The following is a 22,695-nucleotide window of genomic DNA, read 5'->3' as shown; positions in this document are numbered from 1 at the left end:
CAAGGGGGCCAGAGTAAGAGAGGAAGGGGGAGAGGGTGTCAGGTAGGCATTTAACAAGAGTTGGGACAGTGGAGGTGTTAATACGACGGCTCATGTAGGATTTTACACTATCTGGGCGAGAAACCATCAAATCTATTTGAAATTTGATGGTGGTCTGAGAGAGTAGGAACATAATGAGAAACGGTCAAATCTGACACAGTGATACCGTGGGCTAGGACTAAGGCGTCGGTTACACCTTTCGTATCATTTTCGTATCGTCGTCATATGCGTTTCGCCGCAACGTCGTGCGCCTCGAGTCACACTTTCGTTTTTTTTTCGTTTTGTCACCCGAGCACACTGATGTAGTACACTGCCAAAGCAGTAGGTGGCAGTAGGTGGCAAACATGAAGGCAATTTCAACCAATCAGAACTTGAATGTGCCTGCAAAGCAAATGTCAACAAGGCGGCCACCATCTTTTGCCTAGTTACCCAATGCAGCAATTCTTTTTCAGCAAAGCCTAATAAAAGTGCAATAAACAAAACGGATACATTCACTGTGTTCTGCCTGTCATTTGTTGATGAAACAAAACTAACATCAACACAAGTGACCACCAAGAGCGGATAGTTTAGTCTAAAAAAAGATCGGTAGCATTGTTAGCTGCATGCTAACGTCAATGGAGTATGCCATTATAACAATATAGCATTGTGGCTAGAAGCTAACGTTAGCTCACGCTACTTAGCCAGCACCAACCTGATGATATCGCGAGCTATCAGTAGTTAGATAACATTAGAGACAACGCTGTGTGTATTAAACAAAGGTGAATAGATGACTGGGCCATTTTGTTTAATGCTTGTTAAGTTGAAAGAGGAGCTCTGAGCTAACAGGGTCTGAATCCTGATAGCTCACGTTAGCCAGCTGCTCATGCAATCGGTAATGCTAGCAGAATGAATGGATGTAAACTTTATTTAACATATTGCATATGGGTACAATACAATATGGCTCAATACAAACAATTGTTAAGGGAATGCAGACTGTTGTAGCTTGGACTGGGGTCCTTATAACAATAACTTGACAACACATGGTAGCTGAAGCTATTTGGGACACGGAGCTATGTCCCAAACACACACCCACACACACACTCTGTTGTCACCGGAAGGGCACGCAGATGGTATCTACTGCGCATGGGCGTTTTCGCAACAACGGCTCATGCAGACTACACGGTGTTGTCGACGCGTTTTTTGCGTATCTCCAAACGCAAACACAATTTTGCGTTTCAGCCGTATCCAAAAAAAAACGCCAAAAAACGCATTTCTGTGTAATAGGGACATGAAACCTCGTCAAAAACGTATAAAAAAACGCCAGGAATACACTAGTCTAACCATGGCCTAAGTCAAGGGTGTTCCCACCATGGTGAGTGGGTTGGTGAACGATTTGAATGAGACCGACAGAGTCAATGATGTCGGTAAAAGCCTTGTTTAGGGGATCTTGAGTTTTGTTGGAATGAATGTTAAAATCACCAACAATTAATGTTATCTGAGCTCGTAACAAGCTCAGAGGTGAAAGTGGAAAACTCATCTAGGAAGAGGGAGTAAGGGCCTGGAGGGCGATAAAGGACAGCCATTACAAAGGATTTAGTGGAGGTAGGAATCAGTCCGTCACACATTCTGTTAGGGGGAGAGGGACACCTCAAAAGAGGAAAACTTACAGTTTAAGTCGGATATAAAGTTGTGCTTAGAGTCGTAAATCAGAGCAACTCCACCTAATTTTTTGGAGGTGCGTGCAATATGAGAGCTACTAAAATTAGGGGGTGAAGCCTCGTTTAAGGGCAGAAAGTCATTCGGTTTAAGCCATGTCTCAGCGAGGCCCAATAAGTCGAGACTATGGTCTGTTATCAATTCATTTACCAAAAGAGCTTTGGTTGGCAGAGAGTGAATGTTGATAAGGCCAACCTTCACGCACTCTGTATATTTAACAAATGTTCAGCTTAATCACAATTAAGTTGGCACGGTTTATCGCACAAGAACGAGCTGGGTAAAGCGGAGTGTTATGAGATATTCTAGTTTTGATTGGATATACCGGGTTAGGGATAGAGATAGAAAGAGAGCAGTGGGGAGCCTGGTGGGGGAGGGACCCAGCATGGTTAGGAAAGGTATAGGGATTGGCAGGCTCCATCAGTTTAGCATTACTGACAGGCACGCTACGAGCCTGTACCCTGGCATGCTTGTGGGGTGGCTGTCAGCCCAAAGCTATGATCTTGTCTATGTTTCTAGATAAGAGAGAGGCGCCTTGCATGTTACAATGCACGCCATCCTTTCTCAGCAAGCCAGGGCGATCCCGGAAAGAGGACCAGTTATCCATAAACCCTAAGCCCTGATTTACACAGTATTTTTCCAGCCATCGGTTAAAACCTCTTAGCATGCGCCGTCCCACATATGGGAAGTTTTTAGGACGATTTGCACTTTGGCGACCCCTAGTGGCTCGGGTGTGCATATTTTGTAATACAATATATATCAAATTGAAGGCTTATTTGTTGCCTGTCGATAGCGGAAAAAATCCGACAAAATCCGTTCAGCGGTTCTCGAGTTACATGCCGGTATTTGAGGCTTGTGCAAAGTACACGGTATTGTGCAATATACCACTCCCGACTCTTGGTGCAGTAGTTCCGTCAATCTAGATCCGATCTCGAAAATGATTGTGGAGGGTTGTAGCCAATGAGTGTGGCTTTTCAATGATACCCCAGTTGGGGATGTATGAATAAAAAAAATAAAAAAAACCTAACAAGCGAAAACAGGAAGAGAAAAACAGCCGAATGAATTAAAGTCTATGAGAAAACTCAGTTTTTCTTTTGTACACAGTTTACCAAAATCACTCCTAATCACTCATTTCTGAATGGATCTTTATGAAATTTGGACATGTACTACATAAGGCTTTAGGCTATGGGTCTGTATGGATTTGTAAGCCATACCACCTTCTGGGGAAATACTACCTCTGGACTACTAACTACTACAGAAAAACTTGAGTAACAAGTTTGTCTACAACTCAAGTTCAGTCCTATGGTACTCTATTACGTTAGCACTAAAAGTGCATTTTTTTTTGGAATCAGAAACTTCAGAATGTCATCTTTCAAAAGAGACCAGCAGGCTCATGCATCTGCTATAAGTATAAAGTATGTTGTTTTGGTTTGCAAAAAAAGTATGCCGTCCTCAAAAACTAAAACTAAAATGGCCAGTAGACTCATTGCAGGTTAACCGGTTAAAAGAAGCTGTCCTACTCATGAACACATCATCATGCCCGTTTACAGGCAGGGGACCAGAGAAGATTACTTGATGCCGACTCATCTTTTCAGAGACACTCAGGTAGAACTAAAGTGGGCGGGGCCTACCTCTGATGAGCAGCGCATACAGAGACACTCAGGTAGAACTAAAGTGGGCGGGGCCTCCATCTCTCATGTAGAACTAAAGTGGGCGGGGCCTCCCTCCCCAGGTAGAACTAAAGTGGGCGGGGCCTACCTCTGATGAGCAGCGCATCCAGAGACACTCAGGTAGAACTAAAGTGGGCAGGGCCGCCATCCCTCAGGTAGAACTAAAGTGGGCGTGGCCTGCCTCTCAGGTATAACTAAAGTGGGCGGGGCCTCACTCATTATGTGCACACAGCCAGAGGCCCCCGCGGTCCCAATAATCTGGAGAAAAATGTTGGGTGCCCAAGACCCCTGCGCTAATCCTGTTATCTGCCCGTCAGTCAAATGCTACTTGCAATCAGGGGGAATTCTGCGATGCTCGCTCAGTTGAAACAGAATCCCAAAAATATCTGGGAAATCTGAAATATTTCCAGGAGCAGGAATGAACATACCGGTATGTTGTACTAGACGCATTCCTTCAAGTGAGGCATCCAGGTAACTGCTGTTTCACTTCAGATATAACTTATGTCTCCTAGTAGTGTCCTGATCCTACTACTGCTACTACTACTACTACTACTACTACTACTACTACTACTACTACTACTACTACTACTACTACTACTACTACTACTACTACTACTACTACTACTACCAGGGCCGGACTGGGGAAATAATTCATACCGGGAGATATAGCGCGAAATATAGCCCCAGTCAGGCCACTTTTTAAGCGGGGGGTCTGGGGGTCCCCCACCAGGATTTTTTTTGTTACAAAGACTTAATTTCCTGCATTCTGGTGAATTTTAGTGCATGTGAATCACAAACTAATGAGCCAACAATTGCTTAGTACAATGTACTGTTATGAACCTCAAATAAAACTGTTGTGGCACTAGCAATGCTACTCTCTCCACCTTCAAAAAGAAAAAAGCAAGAGCACAACATATTTGTCTATTTACTATTATAATACAGTTAACCACTCTCTCCACCTATTCAAACAGAGCAAGAGCACAATACCATATTCACTTTACTGATGCACTACCCATCAACAGTTAAAATAGCCCTTACACAAACATTAAATAACAGACCTTTCATTATTACAAAACTACCTGGCTCACTGCCTGGCTGTTACAGTCATAGATATATTATTTTTACCTTTATTTTACCAGGTAGTCACTTGAGATCAAAGATCTCTTTTTCGAGCAAGACCTGGCCAAAATGGCAGCAAAAACAAAAAACAAACATACAAAAATACATAAAAGGCAAAGTGGGGCAAGGGGATACATTTGAGCTGCAGCAAATCAGATTGAATGGGATTGGGGGAGATTGGAGGGTAGGGTAAAAAGGTAGAAAGAGGATGGAAGGTGAGGCCCTGCAGGAGGTTGCTGGGGAGAGAAGGTCAGGTTAAAAACATAAAATATAACAGCACATTATGCAGTGAAGCAGCGACATTCTCCCATCTCATTCTTTAAAATGCCCTTAATTTGAACTTTAAAATCAGATATGGTAGTGAGGGCCTGCAGTTTCAAAGTTTTTTGAAGTCCATTCCAGGCAGAAGGAGCAGAGAACATGAAGGCCCTTTTCCCAAACTCTGTGCGGGTTCTGGGTACTGAGGCATATAAATAGTCCTGGGATCGTAAGCTGTAAAATGGGTTTGATGTGATGGTGAGGTATGAACCGAGGTAAAAAGGGAGCTGACCAATAATTGCTTTATAAATGAAGGTGTACCAATGAAGCAGTCTACGGGCAGTCAAGGACGGCCAGTTAACTTTAGCATACAGAGTGCAATGATGGGTAAGTGATCTATATCCAGAAATAAATCTTAATACACCATGGTAAGCAGTGTCCAACATGTGTAGTGAGGTGGAACAGGCATTCATGTATAAAACATCACCATAATCTAATACTGGTAAAAAAGTGGCAGCAACTAGTTGCTTCTTTGCATTAAAAGAAAAGCACGATTTGTTTCTGAAAAAGAAACCCAACCTCACTTTTAGCCTCTTGACCAGGCTTTCAACGTGTGGTTTAAAAGACAAGCTGTCATCAAGTAAAAAGCCAAGGTATTTAAAAGTCGACACAATCTGAATAGGAATGCCTTGCGATGTGTGTATAGAGGCAAGACAAGGCATTTTTGTTTTGGATTTAGTAAAAATCATCATTTTTGTTTTTTCCGGATTTAAAACAAGCTTTAGTTGCTGAAGTTGGGATTCTATTTCTTTAAACGTATTTTGCAAACTTTCCAGAGCTTTTGTCAACGTATTAGCACAACAGTAAATGACAGTGTCATCAGCATAAAAATGAAAGTTTGCATTTGGAACATTTTTGCCTAGATTATTGATATAGATTGTAAATAACAATGGTCCTAGAACAGAACCTTGTGGCACCCCCTTGTGGACAGATAAAACATCAGAATAAAAACCATCAGCCTGAACACATTGAGTCCTGTCAGCAAGATAATTACAGAACCAGCCAACAGCAGAGTCAGACAGTCCTACATTAATTAGCCTATGCTTCATTATATTATGGTCCACTGTATCAAATGCCTTTGAAAAATCAATAAAAAGGGAAGCACAATGTTGTTTCCTATCTAAAGCCCCAATTATGTTGTTTACTACCTTTGTAGCTGCTGTAACGGTACTGTGACATTTCCTAAAACCAGATTGATCACAAGATAAAATAGCATTGTTATATAAGAACTCCTTCAGCTGATTACTTACCAGAGTTTCTAGTATCTTGGCTAAAGCTGACAAATTAGAAATTGGCCTGTAGTTGTTGGGGTTTGAAGGCTCACCACCTTTTAACAGGGGTAGAACATGAGCCTTTTTCCAAATCTTGGGTATTTCATTACAAGTCAAGGTTAAGTTAAAAATATAAGTTAGAGGTTCTGCAATAAAATCAGCAGAAAGCTTTAAATAATAGGGATCCAGTTTGTCTGGCCCAGCTCGTTTTTTAGGATTCAAATTCTTAAGGGCTTTATGCACTTCACCAATAGAGAAGGGCTGAAAATCAAATGTATTATGTGATGGGGGCTCAGTTTCAAGTGGGACCTGTGTTGTGGTATTGTTTGTTACTTGATCAAAGAGAAACCCAGAAGAGACAAAGTGTTTGTTAAAGCAGTTGAGCATCTCAGTTTTCTCATACACAGTAGATAGACCAGATACAATACAGGGTGGAAGACCAGCTGTGCTATTTGGGTCAGCCTTGAGTGAGAGTGAGTGAGCTGCACAGACAAAAATACTCATAACTCGCTGAAATATTGACGGATTTACAAACGGTTTGGTTTATTACAAGCATTAGTAACGTGGCTATGATTCAAGCAGTTTGTAAAAAAAACATCTTTAAAAAATTTTTTTTATAAGTATGCAGTATCATAACTACATCTTTGATGTTTATAGCAAACCAACCCGTTTGTAAATCCGTCAATATTTCAGCGAGTTATGAGTATTTTTGTTTGTGCAGCTCACTCACTCTCACTCAAGGCTGACTCGAGCAAGATGGCGGCGGTTCAGTGACGCTGGTGACTCCGCCTTAAGCTATCTAGTGTTCTATATATATCTATGGTTACAGTATTCTGCAGAGTGCCATCTGCCATTCCATTCGCCGCCTCCACTGTCAATCAGTTGTATCGCCTGGTCCCGCCTCCACCAATCACAAGCGGCAGCACGGCTCCATTGTGTGTGTGTGATCCGAGGGAGAGAGTCAGATAGTTCTCCAACTCTGTCGCACAGTTAAATCCTGGTTGTTCCCCACCCACCTAGGTTATCTAACTATCGCGCCGCGCCGCCGCCACAACTAGAAACAATGGCCTGGCAAAATTATAAAAAAAAAAAGTTATAATTATTTTTTAATTTTTTTATCTGTGCAGGCCAGGCCACCGGGAAAACTCCCGGTGCTCCCGATGGCCAGTCCGGGCCTGACTACTACTACTGCTGATACTACTACTTCTACTACTACTACTACTACTACTACTACTACTACTACTACTGCTACTACTACTACTACTACTACCACTACTACTACTACTACTTCTACTACTACTACTACTACTACTATTGCTACTATTATTACTACTACTACTATTACTACTACTACTACTGCTACTACTACTGCTACTGCTACTACATGCGTCTTTGCGAATGAACTAGTTGGGTACCTAGCTAGCTCATTCACAAGGACTATTTTGTGAATGAGCTAGCTGGGTACCCAGCTAGTTCATTTGCAAAAACACATTAGCTAGCTGGGTACCCAACTAGCTCATTCGCAAAATGGTCCTTGCGAATGAGCTAGCTGGGTACCCAGCTAGCTAATGTGTCAGCTAGCTGGGTACCCAGCTAGCTCATTCGCAAGGACCATTTTGCGAATGAGCTAGCTACTAGCTGAGGCAAAATTTGGTGTAAAGCCTATGGGACAAAGCCGGCTAGTTAACTAGCTAAGACACGTGCTACCTAGCTAGCTGGGTACCCAGATAGCTGACACATTTGCAACCTAGGTAGTGAGCTAGCTCATTCGCAAATGTGTCTTTGTGAATGAACTAGTTGGGTACCCAGCTAGTTCATTCGCAAAATTGTCCTTGTGAATGAGCTAGCTAGGTACCCAGCTAGCTATAAAATGGGAATAAATGTTAAAACGGCTTGCCATACTACTACTGCTACTACTGCTACTACTACTACTGCTACTACAACTACTACTACTACTACTGCTACTACTACTACTACTACTACTACCATGGCCGCCTAGTTACTGTATAGTTGAAAGTGGGGGTGCTTTTTTTTTTTTTTTTTTTTTTACATTTCTTTGGGGGGGGGGGGGGGGGGGGCAGGCAAGAGGTGGTTTCGAGGGGGTCCGGCACGACCCCCTCCACGGCAGATTGTTTTTGAATTTAATGAACCTGTACGTGCAATTTCCTGCAATATAGAGCCTTCAATCTTGACCAATAAAGCTGCTCTTTTCACTATAAAACTCAGTTTATATTGCAGTATGATAGCCAATTACTATAATAATAATATATTAATATATATATATACTGTATATACTGTATATTGATTTTTCGCTCATTTATTTTTATTAAATCAATCTCTTTCAAAAAGAGAAAAAAGATATATTTCCATTACCTGTAACTCTTGTGTCTCTTTCTCTCCTTCTCTGCCTCCTTCCTGAGTCTGCAGTGCACAGTCATGACATCGATCTCCAAAAAAAAAGTAAAAGAAAAAAAAGAAAAAAATAATAATAATTTGAGGCCCCTCGTCACTAGAGGCCCACGAGCCGCGGCCGTCGTTAATCCGGCCCTGCTCGTCTGCCATATAGCGAACGTTAACATTTGCAAACGAAGTCTATGTCATCCAGCTGACACCACATATCTAGATAATATGACAACGTTAGCTAGCGGCTAGCACTAAAGCTAACGCCAACCAGAGGGAAACGTTGTTATTATTATTATTATTAGAGGATTTACGGTATGACCAGATGGCACTTCGGGACGTGAAACACTTTTATTGTATTGCGTGGTAGAAGTTCTACCACTCAATAGTAAAGACATGTCTAACATAATAGTTTGTTTGAACAACTTACTTAGTGGAAAAGCCTGGCTGTGCCTAAAGTGTTCACGCTGCCTGGCCACCAATGAGGTGGCCTTTTTTACACCTGGAGGCTGCAGCGCTGTGCGCCGCGCCACGGTCTGCTGGGTGTGGGAGGCACTGGATCAAACCATATGGGGCAGGGGGGGTCGCAATCTCTGGAAACTTAAAAACTTGCTATTAAGTGTCATTGCGTATTATTAATTTGATTGAAATTACGTAGTTATGGTTAGATTTATATATTGGGGGGGGATATATCATATTTTTCATATGATCAAAAAGTGAGGGAGCAAAGGGACACGTTTGCTCCCCCAAGTTCAATAGTGGGGGAGCAGCTGCTTCGAGTGCTCTATTGCGCAGGCGTCTATGCATACCACCTATTCGCCTGTTTTATTCTCCACCCATCCATAGCAACACTATTATTTTTATTATTATTAATTATTATTATTATTATTATTATTATTATTATTATTAACACTTTAACCGCCGAAAACGCCGGACTCGTCATTCCCCGCCATGCTCATTCCGCCGAGGACGCCTTAACTCGTCTTTGATGTCAATATTTCAAAGATCTGTCATCAAAGTCATATTTCCTTTCCGGAGCTCTGAGACACAGTGCTGATCTCCTCTCAACTCTCTAGCGGTTCAAGAGCGCCATCTGGTGGCCGATCGGCAGATCGCCAACCGGATATTAACCTTTGAACCAGTAGTACTCATGCAAATGTGGTCCGGCCACTCTCTATAGCTCCCGCGACTCCATCTTGAAACACTGGATAATAGATTGCTCGCCCTAACTCAATAAACAACGTTATTTGGACGTATATACTATTATACAACCTGGAAATGGATCGGGCATTTCTACATCCCATAATCGAAAACGGTCTACTCCACGCTGATCGTCCAACGGCGCGAGGAACATTCGGTAAGATTCAGCGTTATATTCTAACGTGTTCAATATAAACTGCTATGATGAACATATGATCCACTCTGGATGAATCATCTAACGCTGCCCACGGAATTATAAATGATCCCCCGCCCATCCGGTCATCATCAGATCATACGTAGATCATTCTAGAAGTACGTCCAGTTGAAATTTTTCATCTTGCGCCGATCGCTACCAAACTGTATTTGATCATCAATATAATGCATTTAGGGCTATAAATCACGTTCTGAAGAAAGCTGCAGAAAACGATAAAAACATACTTATACTTTAGACCATATTTTAGTATGAATATGTGAATGAAAAAGTTTAACGTTGCTACACCCTGAACAATACATATAGGACATTGAATGGGCCATAATAATGGCAATGTAGCAATAGAATTTAAAAAGTTATAGCCCTGCAAAGAAGGGGAACTTCTCCATAGACAAATAGAGCTGGCGAGGGATGGTAAATTATGAATTTAACCCATGGCGATCAAAGTGTTAAGGTTTCTCTCCTCCACATCGCCTGTGGTTGTGAGGTTTCTGTCCTTGCTCTCTCACTCGTTCTGTTCCTTTAACCACCCTCGCTTTGTTTTCATTCATTTTCTGTCAATTGGTTCTATCCCCTCGTTCACACGTTTCTCCCCGTTGACGTCATCAGAGACGTCGCTGATTGGTTCTCTCACTTCCCCACGCTTTTCAATCACATTCCCCAGCTGTCACTGCTTTCTCCCCGTTGACGTCATCAGAGACGTCGCTGATTGGTTCTCTCACTTCCCCACGCTTTTCAATCAATCGATCCCTCATTATTTATACCCCGTTTTTCCCCACCCTAAGTTGTTGGATCGTCTTGATTTGTCGCTGGATGTTTTTCCCCGTGGCTGCTGCTGCTGCCTTTTTCTCTGTGCTGTTCTCCAGGAATTCCTAGAAGCCTTCGCTTGGATACCTGCTCCCGTGGCGCGCGCTCGCCTCCACTGTTGTTCCAGTTCCATTTACGCATCTCGTCTGGGTGAGTTATCTATTTGACTGTCTTGACCTATTCCGTTTTTCGTGTGTAACTCTTACACTGAAGACTACCACCTTTTTGTCAAACAGTCACTCACCCAGCCTTTATCTATTTTTGCTTATTCCTTTATGGAATAATATTTTGGGATCTTCCATCTCCCTCTGTGTGTTTGCTCACACCGAAGATATTATTTCACAATTGGACTGTGTGTTTACATGAAGATATTCACTGTGTGTTTACATGAAGATATTCACTGTGTGTTTACATGAAGATATTCACTGGGACTGTGTTAGGATTTTGCTCACTGTGTTGTTAACACGAAGAGTTTCACTTGGGCTGTTTTTGGAATTGTGCTCTCTGTGTTGTTAACACGAAGAGATTCACTTGGGCTGTGTTTGGAACTGTGCTCACTGTGTTGTTAACACGAAGAATTATACACCCTGTTCTCCTGCTCGTTTTAAGACTGCTCTGTCACTGACTCGTTCCCTCTCTCCCTCTCTCGGTCTCGCAACAACATCTGAGAATCCACCGAGAGAATTCTGCAGAGCGGTTCAGAAGTCAACACCTGCTTCCCAAGACTACCCTCACGGGAGAAGCTGCAGAGCAGCAGAACTTTGCCCCTTGATCATTGTACCTGTCTTGTTTGACCTGCTTTCCCTGTTTCTCTTATTCTTAGTACCAAATAAACAAGCCCTCGTATTTGGCAACTCTGAATCCTACTCTCTTGTGTCGTTGCGTTTGGGGTCGGTGTCAAACCATAACATTACGATCCAACCTATATGACGACCCCAGCCGACACAGAGAGGGTCAGAACCGCACTTGCTATTCAAGTCGAGTTGACCAGGGATCACGGTCTCCAATTAGAGCGGGCTGCGGCTGCGGTGCAAGACCTCAGGGACCAGGTCCTGCCCATGCAGGGTTCAATGGCCGCTATGGCGAGACAACAGTCCGAGATTCTCGCTCAGCTTAACTCGCTGGGCGACGCCGTTAATACTTTTCATCTCTCACACCCTTCAGGAACATTCCCCGCAGCCCCAGCAGATCTCGCACCTCGGGAACCCCATCTCTCCGTCCCACGGCTGTTCGACGGTAATCCCGAGGAGTGTGCCACATTCATCATGCAATGTGAGTTGGTTTTCCGTCATCAACCAAGCCGTTTTTCTGCTCATGGGTCCCGAGTGGCTTATATAACCAACCTACTTTCAGGCCATGCTGCCCAGTGGGTCACTTCCTCCTGGGCAATGGAAGCAGATTTTTTGTTCTCCTACCCAGACTTCGTGGCGGAGCTCCGCAGAGTGTTCCACCATCCAGCCCGAGGTCTGGACCCTGGAGCCCGGTTGGGGACCTTCCGACAAGGGAGCAGCAGGGTGACGGACTATGTCATGGAGTTTCGACTGGCGGCGGTGGAGAGTGGATGGAACGAACCTGCTCTTCGCCTAACCTTCATAAGGGGGCTCAGTGACGCAGTCCGGGACCAGCTCGCTACCAGGGAGGTGCCCGACTCCCTCGAGGAGCTGTTTAGCCTTGTCATCCGTATTGACGGACGCCTCCTGGAGAGAAGGCGCGAGAGGACCCGACTGTCACCTCCTGAAGCACCCCGGACTCCTGGACGCCCCGTCCCCAACACTACTGATGGTAACAGGCTTCCCCGTCCGGTGCGCGAGGAGGAACCCATGCCGCTGGGACGCTCTCGTCTGAGCCAGGCGGAGCGTCAGGCAAGGCTCAGGTCCGGTCTCTGCCTCTACTGCGGAGGTGCGGGACACCGTATCGCCGACTGCCCTATCCGGCCAAAAGATCGGGCTCACCAAGACCCCGGGAGATCCTGGTGAGCCGTTTTTCCCATTCCCAGCGCCGCGCACCACCTGACCATCTGATGAGCGTCACCCTGGCCTGGGGGGACCAACGTGCCACGGTGGAGGCCCTCATCGACTCTGGGGCAGACGAGAACTTCCTCGACTTCGAGTTTGCCACCCAAGCCAACATACCTCTTGAGGCCCTTGTGAGGCCCTTGGAGATCTTTTCGTTGGACCAACACCGCCTGGCCGACATCTCTCAACGCACCGGCCCAGTCGTGCTGACCATCGCTGGGAACCACGTCGAGAGAATCCAGTTCCTCATTACCCAATCCCCCCTTGTCCCGGTGGTCCTGGGTAGGCCCTGGCTCGCGCTGCACGAGCCCCACATCGCCTGGTCCTCCGGTACCATCAGGGGCTGGAGCTCCTCCTGTCACGCCCGCTGTCTGCAGGCGGCGTCCTGTCCCCCGCCCCGGAGACCGGCTGGTGAGTTGCCCCCGGATCCCTCGTCCATTCCTCCCGAGTACCACGACCTCATAGAGGTATTCAGTAAGACCAGGGCTCAGGCCCTTCCACCTCACCGCCCCTATGACTGCGCCATCGACCTCCGCCAAGGGGCTCCCCTTCCCGGCAGCCGCCTCTACAGTCTGACTGTCCCGGAGAAGAAGGCGATGGATCTCTACATCTCTGAGTCATTGGAAGCAGGACTCATTCGGCCTTCCTCCTCCCCGGTGGCGGCCGGGTTCTTCTTTGTTGGTAAGAAGGATGGGGACCTGCGACCCTGCATCGACTATCGTCAGCTCAACGAGATCACCATCAAGAACAAATACCCCCTACCTCTCATGAGCTCCACCTTCGAGCCACTGACCCAGGCCTCGTTCTTCACCAAGCTGGATCTCCGAAGTGCCTACCATCTTGTCCGTATCCGTGAGGGCGATGAATGGAAGACCGCCTTCAAGACCCCCAGGGGCCACTATGAGTACCTTGTGATGCCGTTCGGCCTCACCAACGCCCCGGCGGTATTCCAGGCACTCATGAACGATGTCCTCCGTGACATGCTGGAGGTGTTTGTGGTGGTGTACCTGGACGACATTCTTATCTTTTCCAGGACCCTCGAGGAACACATCCTGCATGTCCGTCGGGTGCTGGAGCGCCTCCTCCACAATCGGCTCTTCGTCAAGGCGGAGAAGTGCCGTTTCCACTCCAACTCCGTCGACTACCTGGGCTTCATCGTTGAGAAGGGCTTGACCCGAGCGGATCCTCGCAAGATCCAGGCAGTGGAGGATTGGCCGGAACCCACCACTCGGAAGGAGTTACAGAGTTTCCTCGGGTTCGCCAACTTCTACCGAAGGTTCATCCGGAACTACAGTCAAGTGGCGGAGCCTCTTACCAAGCTGACCTCCCCCGCTCTGCCGTTCGACTGGTCCCCAGCAGCATGCGCTGCGTTCCGCTCCCTCAAGAGAAGGTTCACTTCCGCCCCTATCCTGCTCCACCCTGACCCCAAGAGACAGTTCATCGTGGAGGTGGACGCCTCGGATTCCGGCCTGGGCGCTGTCCTGTCCCAGCGTTCTCCTTCCGACCAGAAGGTACATCCTTGCGCCTTCTACTCGCGTCGCTTCCTCCCCGCCGAGAGGAACTACGACACCGGCAATCGGGAGCTACTGGCGGTCGTGGCTGCGCTGGAGGAGTGGCGTCATTGGCTAGAGGGTGCCGAGGAGCCTTTTACCATCTGGACGGACCACAAGAACCTAACGTTCATCCGCGCTTCCAGGCGCCTCAACGGTCGGCAGGCGAGATGGGCCAGTTTCCTCAGTCGGTTCGACTTCTCGCTGACCTTCCGCCCCGGTTCCCGCAACACGAAGGCCGACTCCCTGTCCCGGATGCACTCCAAGGGGGCTCCACCCTCTGAGGACCCATCTCCCATCGTCCCGGAGGCCCGAGTGGTTGGAGCCATCACCTTGGGCATCGAGGGTGTGGTGAGGCGTGCCCTACGCTTCCAACGTGCTCCAAGCAACGTCCCTAGGAGCCGTCTCTTCGTCCCCGACTCTGTCCGGTCCCAGGTACTGCTGTGGGGCCATACCAGCCGGTTCGCCTGCCACCCAGGCGTCCACCGCACGTTCTCCTTCCTGGCTCGTCGTTTCTGGTGGCCCACCATGCGGAACGACGTCAAGGAGTTCGTATTGGCCTGCGCGGTCTGTGCCCGCAGCAAGGCCTCTCACCAGGCACCCTCCGGGCTCTTGCAGCCACTTCCCGTTCCAAGCCGTCCGTGGTCACATGTGGCGCTCGACTTCGTCACTGGTCTACCCTCCTCCCAGGGGAACACCTGCCTTCTGACCGTGGTGGATCGATTCAGCAAGGGGGTCCACCTCGTGGCCCTCTCCAAGCTTCCCTCAGCAGCCGAGACGGCGGACCTCCTGACGCACCACGTGTTCCGCCTTCACGGCTTTCCCCAGGACATCGTCTCTGACCGGGGGCCCCAGTTCACCTCCCAGGTATGGCGGGCTTTCTGCAAGGGATTGGGGGCAACGGTCAGTCTCTCCTCTGGCTATCATCCCCAGACAAACGGGCAGACGGAGAGGATGAACCAGAGCGTGGAGTCTGCTCTTCGGTGTGTGGCAGCCGAGAGGCCGGCATCCTGGAGCCGTTTCCTTCCCTGGGTTGAATACTCCATCAACTCAATGGTCAGTTCCGCCACCGGCCTCTCCCCTTTTGAGGTCTCCCTGGGCTACCAGCCCCCTCTTTTTCCCGCACAGGAGACGGAAGTGGCAGTTCCCTCCGTGCAGGTCCACCTCGACCGCTGCCGTCGAGTTTGGGAGATCACCAGGACCGCGCTGCTCCGGACATCTGAGCGCGCCTGTCGTGGTGCCGACCGGCGCCGGGTTCCCGCGCCGACTTACCGCCCTGGGCAGAGGGTGTGGCTCTCCGCGAAGGACCTCCCGCTACGGTCCTCGGCCAAGAAGCTCAACCCCCGCTTCGTCGGGCCTTTCGAGGTCCTGAAGGTACTCAGTCCGGCGGCCCTGCGCCTGAAGCTTCCTGCATCCATGCACATCCACCCCGTGTTCCATGTCTCCCGGGTTAAGCCCGTCTCCCTCAGTCCCCTTATGCCTCCAGCTCCTGATCCGCCGCCTCCTGTGCTAGTGGATGGTCACCCCCAGTGGCAGGTCCGCCGGTTGATGGGCGTTCGTCGGCGGGGCCGGGGGTTCCAATACCTGGTGGACTGGGAGGGTTACGGCCCTGAGGAGCGTAGCTGGGTCTCCCGGCAGCTCATCGTGGATCCCGGCTTGATCACCGACTTCCATCGGGCCCATCCTGACGAGCCGGGTCGGCCTGGTCGCCGGGTGGCTCCCGTGGAGGGGGGGGTACTGTGAGGTTTCTGTCCTTGCTCTCTCACTCGTTCTGTTCCTTTAACCACCCTCGCTTTGTTTTCATTCATTTTCTGTCAATTGGTTCTATCCCCTCGTTCACACGTTTCTCCCCGTTGACGTCATCAGAGACGTCGCTGATTGGTTCTCTCACTTCCCCACGCTTTTCAATCACATTCCCCAGCTGTCACTGCTTTCTCCCCGTTGACGTCATCAGAGACGTCGCTGATTGGTTCTCTCACTTCCCCACGCTTTTCAATCAATCGATCCCTCATTATTTATACCCCGTTTTTCCCCACCCTAAGTTGTTGGATCGTCTTGATTTGTCGCTGGATGTTTTTCCCCGTTGCTGCTGCTGCTGCCTTTTTCTCTGTGCTGTTCTCCAGGAATTCCTAGAAGCCTTCGCTTGGATACCTGCTCCCGTGGCGCGCGCTCGCCTCCACTGTTGTTCCAGTTCCATTTACGCATCTCGTCTGGGTGAGTTATCTATTTGACTGTCTTGACCTATTCCGTTTTTCGTGTGTAACTCTTACACTGAAGACTACCACCTTTTTGTCAAACAGTCACTCACCCAGCCTTTATCTATTTTTGCTTATTCCTTTATGGAATAATATTTTGGGATCTTCCATCTCCCTCTGTGTGTTTGCTCACACCGAAGATATTATTTCACAATTGGACTGTGTGTTTACATGAAGATATTCACTGTGTGTTTACATGAAGATATTCACTGTGTGTTTACATGAAGATATTCACTGGGACTGTGTTAGGATTTTGCTCACTGTGTTGTTAACACGAAGAGTTTCACTTGGGCTGTTTTTGGAATTGTGCTCTCTGTGTTGTTAACACGAAGAGATTCACTTGGGCTGTGTTTGGAACTGTGCTCACTGTGTTGTTAACACGAAGAATTATACACCCTGTTCTCCTGCTCGTTTTAAGACTGCTCTGTCACTGACTCGTTCCCTCTCTCCCTCTCTCGGTCTCGCAACAACATCTGAGAATCCACCGAGAGAATTCTGCAGAGCGGTTCAGAAGTCAACACCTGCTTCCCAAGACTACCCTCACGGGAGAAGCTGCAGAGCAGCAGAACTTTGCCCCTTGATCATTGTACCTGTCTTGTTTGACCTGCTTTCCCTGTTTCTCTTATTCTTAGTACCAAATAAACAAGCCCTCGTATTTGGCAACTCTGAATCCTACTCTCTTGTGTCGTTGCGTTTGGGGTCGGTGTCAAACCATAACAGTGGTGCTTTTTTCCTATTGCTAGGTTTTACTTACCTTCGCTGGGGTATGTCTGGGAGTGTTGCATTTATTTATTTTAGATTTATTTTGGATTTCATGGTGGGTTTTTTGTTCTTGATTTATTGGGATGTTTCTTCTTGAATAGTAGAAAGAAGACTTGTCCGGCCCATGGGGACATTAACTTGTGATTTTGGGCTTTACAAATCAATTTGATTTGATTTAATATGCATTTATATGTCCAGTGATACAGGTATAAAGACACTATGGTCAGGCACTCTACTACTGGCCCCTGAGCAGCTAACACTGGAGCGGTTAAAGCTGAGGTGCCTTGCTCAAGGGCACAGCTAGCAGGCACGTGCACACATAGAGCCCAACGGGTGCACAAGCACCTGCCCTTTTGTGCCTCATAAAAAAGTGGCCTTTTTATGCCAATTATTTTTACCATATTTAATTTTTTCCTCCATATAGAGAGAGTGATCTGCAATCTGCTTGGGTTGGGGGTGCAATTCCTAACAGGCTCAACCATATGGATAAAAGTTCCCATATTATGTGCTTTACACAAACTAAAACAGATATTACATTACATTACACAAACTAAAAACAGATATTACATTACATTACACAAACTAAAAACAGATATTACATTACACAAACTAAAAATAGATATTACATTACACAAACTAAAAACAGATATTACATTACATTACACAAACTAAAAACAGATATTGTCTGAATTACTAGAAGAAAGAAATGCACCACCTTTGGCTGATAGTAATTTATTAGGATTTCTTTTGGTCTAATAAATGTTTAAGGTTCTTAGGGGCGACAGTGGCTCGGGAGGTAGAGCAGTCATCTGGAAATCCGGAGGTTCCCGGTTCGATTCCCGCTCCTCCCGGGCAGTGTCGATGTGTCCTTGAGCAAGACACTTAACCCCTAATTGCTACCGATGAGCAGGTTGGCACCTTGCATGGTTGCCTCCGCTGTCGGTGTGTGAATGTGTGAGTAAATGGGTACAAATGTGAGGAACAAATTGTAAAGCGCTTTGGATAAAATCCAGCCATTTACCATCCTCTGCTGCCTACTCTTCCTCCTCCTCCTCCTCCTCCTGCTCCTCCTGCTCCTCCTGCTCCTCCTCCTGCTCCTGCTCCTTCTAATCCTCCTCCTCCTGCTCCTCCTCCTCCTCCTGCTCCTCCTCCTCCTAATCCTCCTCCTCCTCCTGGTCCTCCTCCTCCTCCTCCTCATCTTCCTCCTCCTCCTGCTCCTCCTCCTCCTGCTCCTCCTCCTCCTCCTCCTGCTCCTGCTCCTCCTCCTCCTTCTCATCCTGCTCCTGCTCCTCCTCCTCCTCATCCTCCTCCTCCTCCTCCTCCTCCTCATCTTCCTGCTCCTCCTCCTCTTAATCCTCCTCCTCCTGCTCCTGCTCCTCCTCCTCCTCCTTCTGCTCCTCCTCCTCCTCCTTCTGCTCCTCCTCCTCCTCCTCCTCCTCCTCGGGGAGCAGCGTACTGGCTCATGTAAAATGGCAGGCCATGCATTATGCAGCAGTTTAGGCCTATGCGCAGGATATTCATGTCCTCGGCTACAGTCCACCCGTCGCTGCTCTGGTCGTAGCGCTCCACCTTGGAGAAGGTGAAGTCATCAGTGATGCCACCGACCACGAAGAGCAGGTCGTCCAGCACCGCGATGCCAAAGCTCCAGCGGGGGGTGAGCATGTTGGGCAGGGCGCTCCAGGAGTCAGTCAAGGGGCTGTAGGCCTCCGCGCTACGCAGGATGTTTCCATCCCCCCACCCTCCCACCTGGGGACAGGACACATGAGAGGAATGTTTTAGTGTGTGGCTCAGGCAGGCAGACACTGTATTAATCCACTTAGGGAAATGAGGGCATCACAGCAGCATTGCAAGTCAAATGATACATATCTATAAAAATATCTAGTATAAAGCATTTGTCTCTGTGTGCACCTACCGCATAGACTTGTCCTCCGTATGTAGCGACTCCCAGTCCCCAACGCCTGCTGCTCATGGGGGCGATCAGAGTCCACTGGTCGGTGTCTGGGCTGTAGCACTCAGCTGTGAACAGATCCAGTCCACCACAGATGTAAACCTGTAATAAGAAAGAATATTCTAATTTAGTTTATATATTCCATTTGATTTCATTCTACTTTAATTGTCTGTTAATGTTGATGCACCAAAGGACCCAGACACATCTTTTGTATGTGCAAGCTTACTTGGCAATAAAGACACTTATGATTTCTGATCTAACGTTCCTTGTGTTCATCTAGCACCCTGTGTCCCTCAGTTCCACCCACCTTGCCCAGGAGGGCTGCTGCCCCGGCGTAGCTCCTGCGCTCCAGCATGGGTGAGATCACTGTCCACTGGTCGGTTTCAGGCTCGTAGCACTCTGCGGTGTTCAGTACCACGCGTCTGTCTTTCCCTCCCATGGCGTAGATACAGCCGCCCAACACGACCACGCTGAGCTGATAGCGGCGTGAGTGCATGGGAGCCGCCTGCAGCCAGCTGCGAGTGACGAGGTTGAACCTGCGCACACTGCTGAGAGCCTTTCTGCCGTCCCAGCCACCGACGCAGTAGACCAGACCGTGGAGATAAGCGGTGCCGTGCCAGGCCCGGGGACTCTCCCCCTCAACGCTCACGTCCATCCATCCACCGGCTCGGATATCGTAAGCCTCCATGGTCGTGCTGCCGCGTAACCGGCCTCCGATGGCCAATAGGACCTCCTGGGGCAGGCGTGGACGCATCAGGGGGTTTGGGAGCCTGTCGGAGCCAGGGGGGTTCAGGACGCTGAGGATGAGGGCCCTGCAGTCGTGGCTGTCCCTCACCACAGGGTTGTTCTGGACGTTGTTCAGCAAGTAGTCAGGCCTCATCAAGCCCATGCGAACCTGGGAAGAGACAAGCAGACAGCGGGTACAACTTAGACACCGGTTGTAGACGGTTTCTGTTGCTAGGGAACAGTTTGGACCCAAATGTTTGAGAACCACTGTACTAGGGAACCTAGTGTTGTTTTAATGTAATGCACAGTAATATAATTAGTCACCTTGGGCAGCAGCAAAGGGATGTGTGTTTTACGCTCCTCACAGGAGTGGTCGATCCATTGGAGGATGGCCTCGAACACCGTCTCCTCGCTCTTCACGTTCAGATCATCCCTCTCGATGATGTCCACCAGTTGCTGCAGGGACAGCTCCACAAACTCCTGTGAGACGTGCAACATCTCCTCAAAGTGGCACACGATGAAGAGATGGGCCTTGCGCCTCAGGTCAGGGCAGCAGTAGATGTCCACGAACCTCCAGATGCCAACACAGTTTTCCAGAGACAGCTGGCCTTCTAGGAAGTCAGAGCACGCTCCTACTATGCCAGTGACGCGAAGCTGGTCTGCAGCCACCAGAAGCTCTTCCACGTTCTCTGCTGTCACCAGCACAAAGCGTGTGTAGGAGTACTCTATGATGAGCTGCATCATACCCGGGGACACCCCAGGGATACTGTAGACTGCTTTCTCTGAGTCGCTCCAGCGAGTGAAGAGGGCTCTGTGGGACGCAGAGTATAGAGAAATCTGATGAGTAAACAGTAAGCAACATTCTGTCCTGTGTAGTAATATATGTTCACTGTAGAAGTATAGGGTCTTAGCACAGTAGAAGTATATCTTTTTACAGTAGAAGTACAGTATAGTATCTGTTTACAGTAGAAGTACAGAATAGTATCTGTTTACAGTAGAAGTACAGTATAGTATCTGTTTACAGTAGAAGTGCAGTATAGTATATTTTTACAGTAGAAGTACAGTATAGTATCTGTTTACAGTAGAAGTACATTATAGTATCTGTTTACAGTAGAAGTACAGTATAGTATCTTTTTACAGTAGACGTACAGTATAGTATCTGTTTACTAACGAAGCTAACCTGAACCAAGCTAACCTGAACCAAGCTAAGCTGAACCAAGCTAACCTGAACCAAGCTAACCTGAACCAAGCTAAACTTACCTGAAATAGTCACTGCAGTCACACAGGAGGGCCTTGTGGGCATTCAACTCAGTGCTGTTGACTTTAATAACCACATCCCAGAACCTTCCCTTATGACGCCGCTCATTAAGGATTGTACAGGACATTGTTTCCTTTTCCATGTGGGAATAGCCGGAAACAACAAGTGAGATCTTCACTTGTCTTCTGAGATCTGAGATCCTCTTCTTCTTCTTCTTCTTCTTCTTCTTCTTCTTTCTTTAGAATTTCCGGCAGTGTAGACGCATCGTGGCGTATTACTGCCCTCCGCAATTCTTGCTTCGCCCACACTTGAGAAAGTTTACACTCCTCTTCTTCTTCTTCTCATCTTCAAAACACATTTCTATCGTCTCTGTCTCCTTCTTCTCTGCTCCTCTTGTCATACAATTGAATATATACTGTACACAAATGTTCTAGAATGTTCTATTATGACATCATACTGTGACATCACAAATGTTCTAGAGTTGTTCAATTATGACATCATACTGTGACATCACAAATGTTCTAGAATGTTTGATTATGACATAATACTGTGACATCACAAATGTTCTAGAATGTTCTATTATGACATCATACTGTGCCATCACAAATGTTCTAGAATGTTTGATTATGACATCATACTGTGACATCACAAATGTTCTAGAATGTTTGATTATGACATCATACTGTGACATCCAGTGATGGGAGTTACTAACGGCGTTAGTTTTTTCAGTAACGAGTAATCTAACGGATTACTCTTCCAACCTTAATAACACCGTTACTCCAAAAAAATGCGGCGCGTTACTATGATTGAAGCTGTTTTTTTCATCAGACAGATCTCTGCACCGAGAAGCAATACTTTTTTTCCTTGGTTAGTGGGCAGTGCGCGATTGGCTGAGGTTGAGTAAAATGTCATGGTAAGCCAATCAGAGGTGGTTGGGTGTTCGAAAGAATCCAGAGTCTGACACACAGCGACAGTACAAGCGACTCAGTCAACGATAGACCGCGGTTCCGTGTATGTTTTGATAGTTTGTTTGGCGAGCCCAAATAATCCAAAACTAATCCAACGAACAACACAAGCGAGCAGTCAACGACAGACCGCAGGTCCATGAGCATTTTTTGTTCACTCTTGTGTTAGTTGTGTTGCAGTGCAGGGCACTACAGTAGTGGAGGCTACAGCCTTATCAACAGTGCTGCACTTCCTGGTTTAATAGCACAGTCTTCAGGTGCTCAGATATATATATATATCTGTATGTCATGCGTGTCTTAAATGTCATGATTAGATTAGTTTAGATGATTAGATTAGATTCTTATATCTGTATGTTGTGTATGTCATAAATGTCATGAATTGAAAATGGGGGACCCTGATGTAAACAAGACGAAAGTCTCTCTGGTCTGCATCCCCTTAACAATTGTGTGTATTGAGCTGTACTGTACTGTACCCATTCTGCAATCTGT

Source organism: Notolepis coatsorum (genome assembly GCF_963971535.1).
Source record: "Notolepis coatsorum genome assembly, chromosome: 15".
NCBI classification, from domain to species: Eukaryota; Metazoa; Chordata; class Actinopteri; order Aulopiformes; family Paralepididae; genus Notolepis; species Notolepis coatsorum.
Note: the sequence above shows the minus strand (reverse complement) of the source record.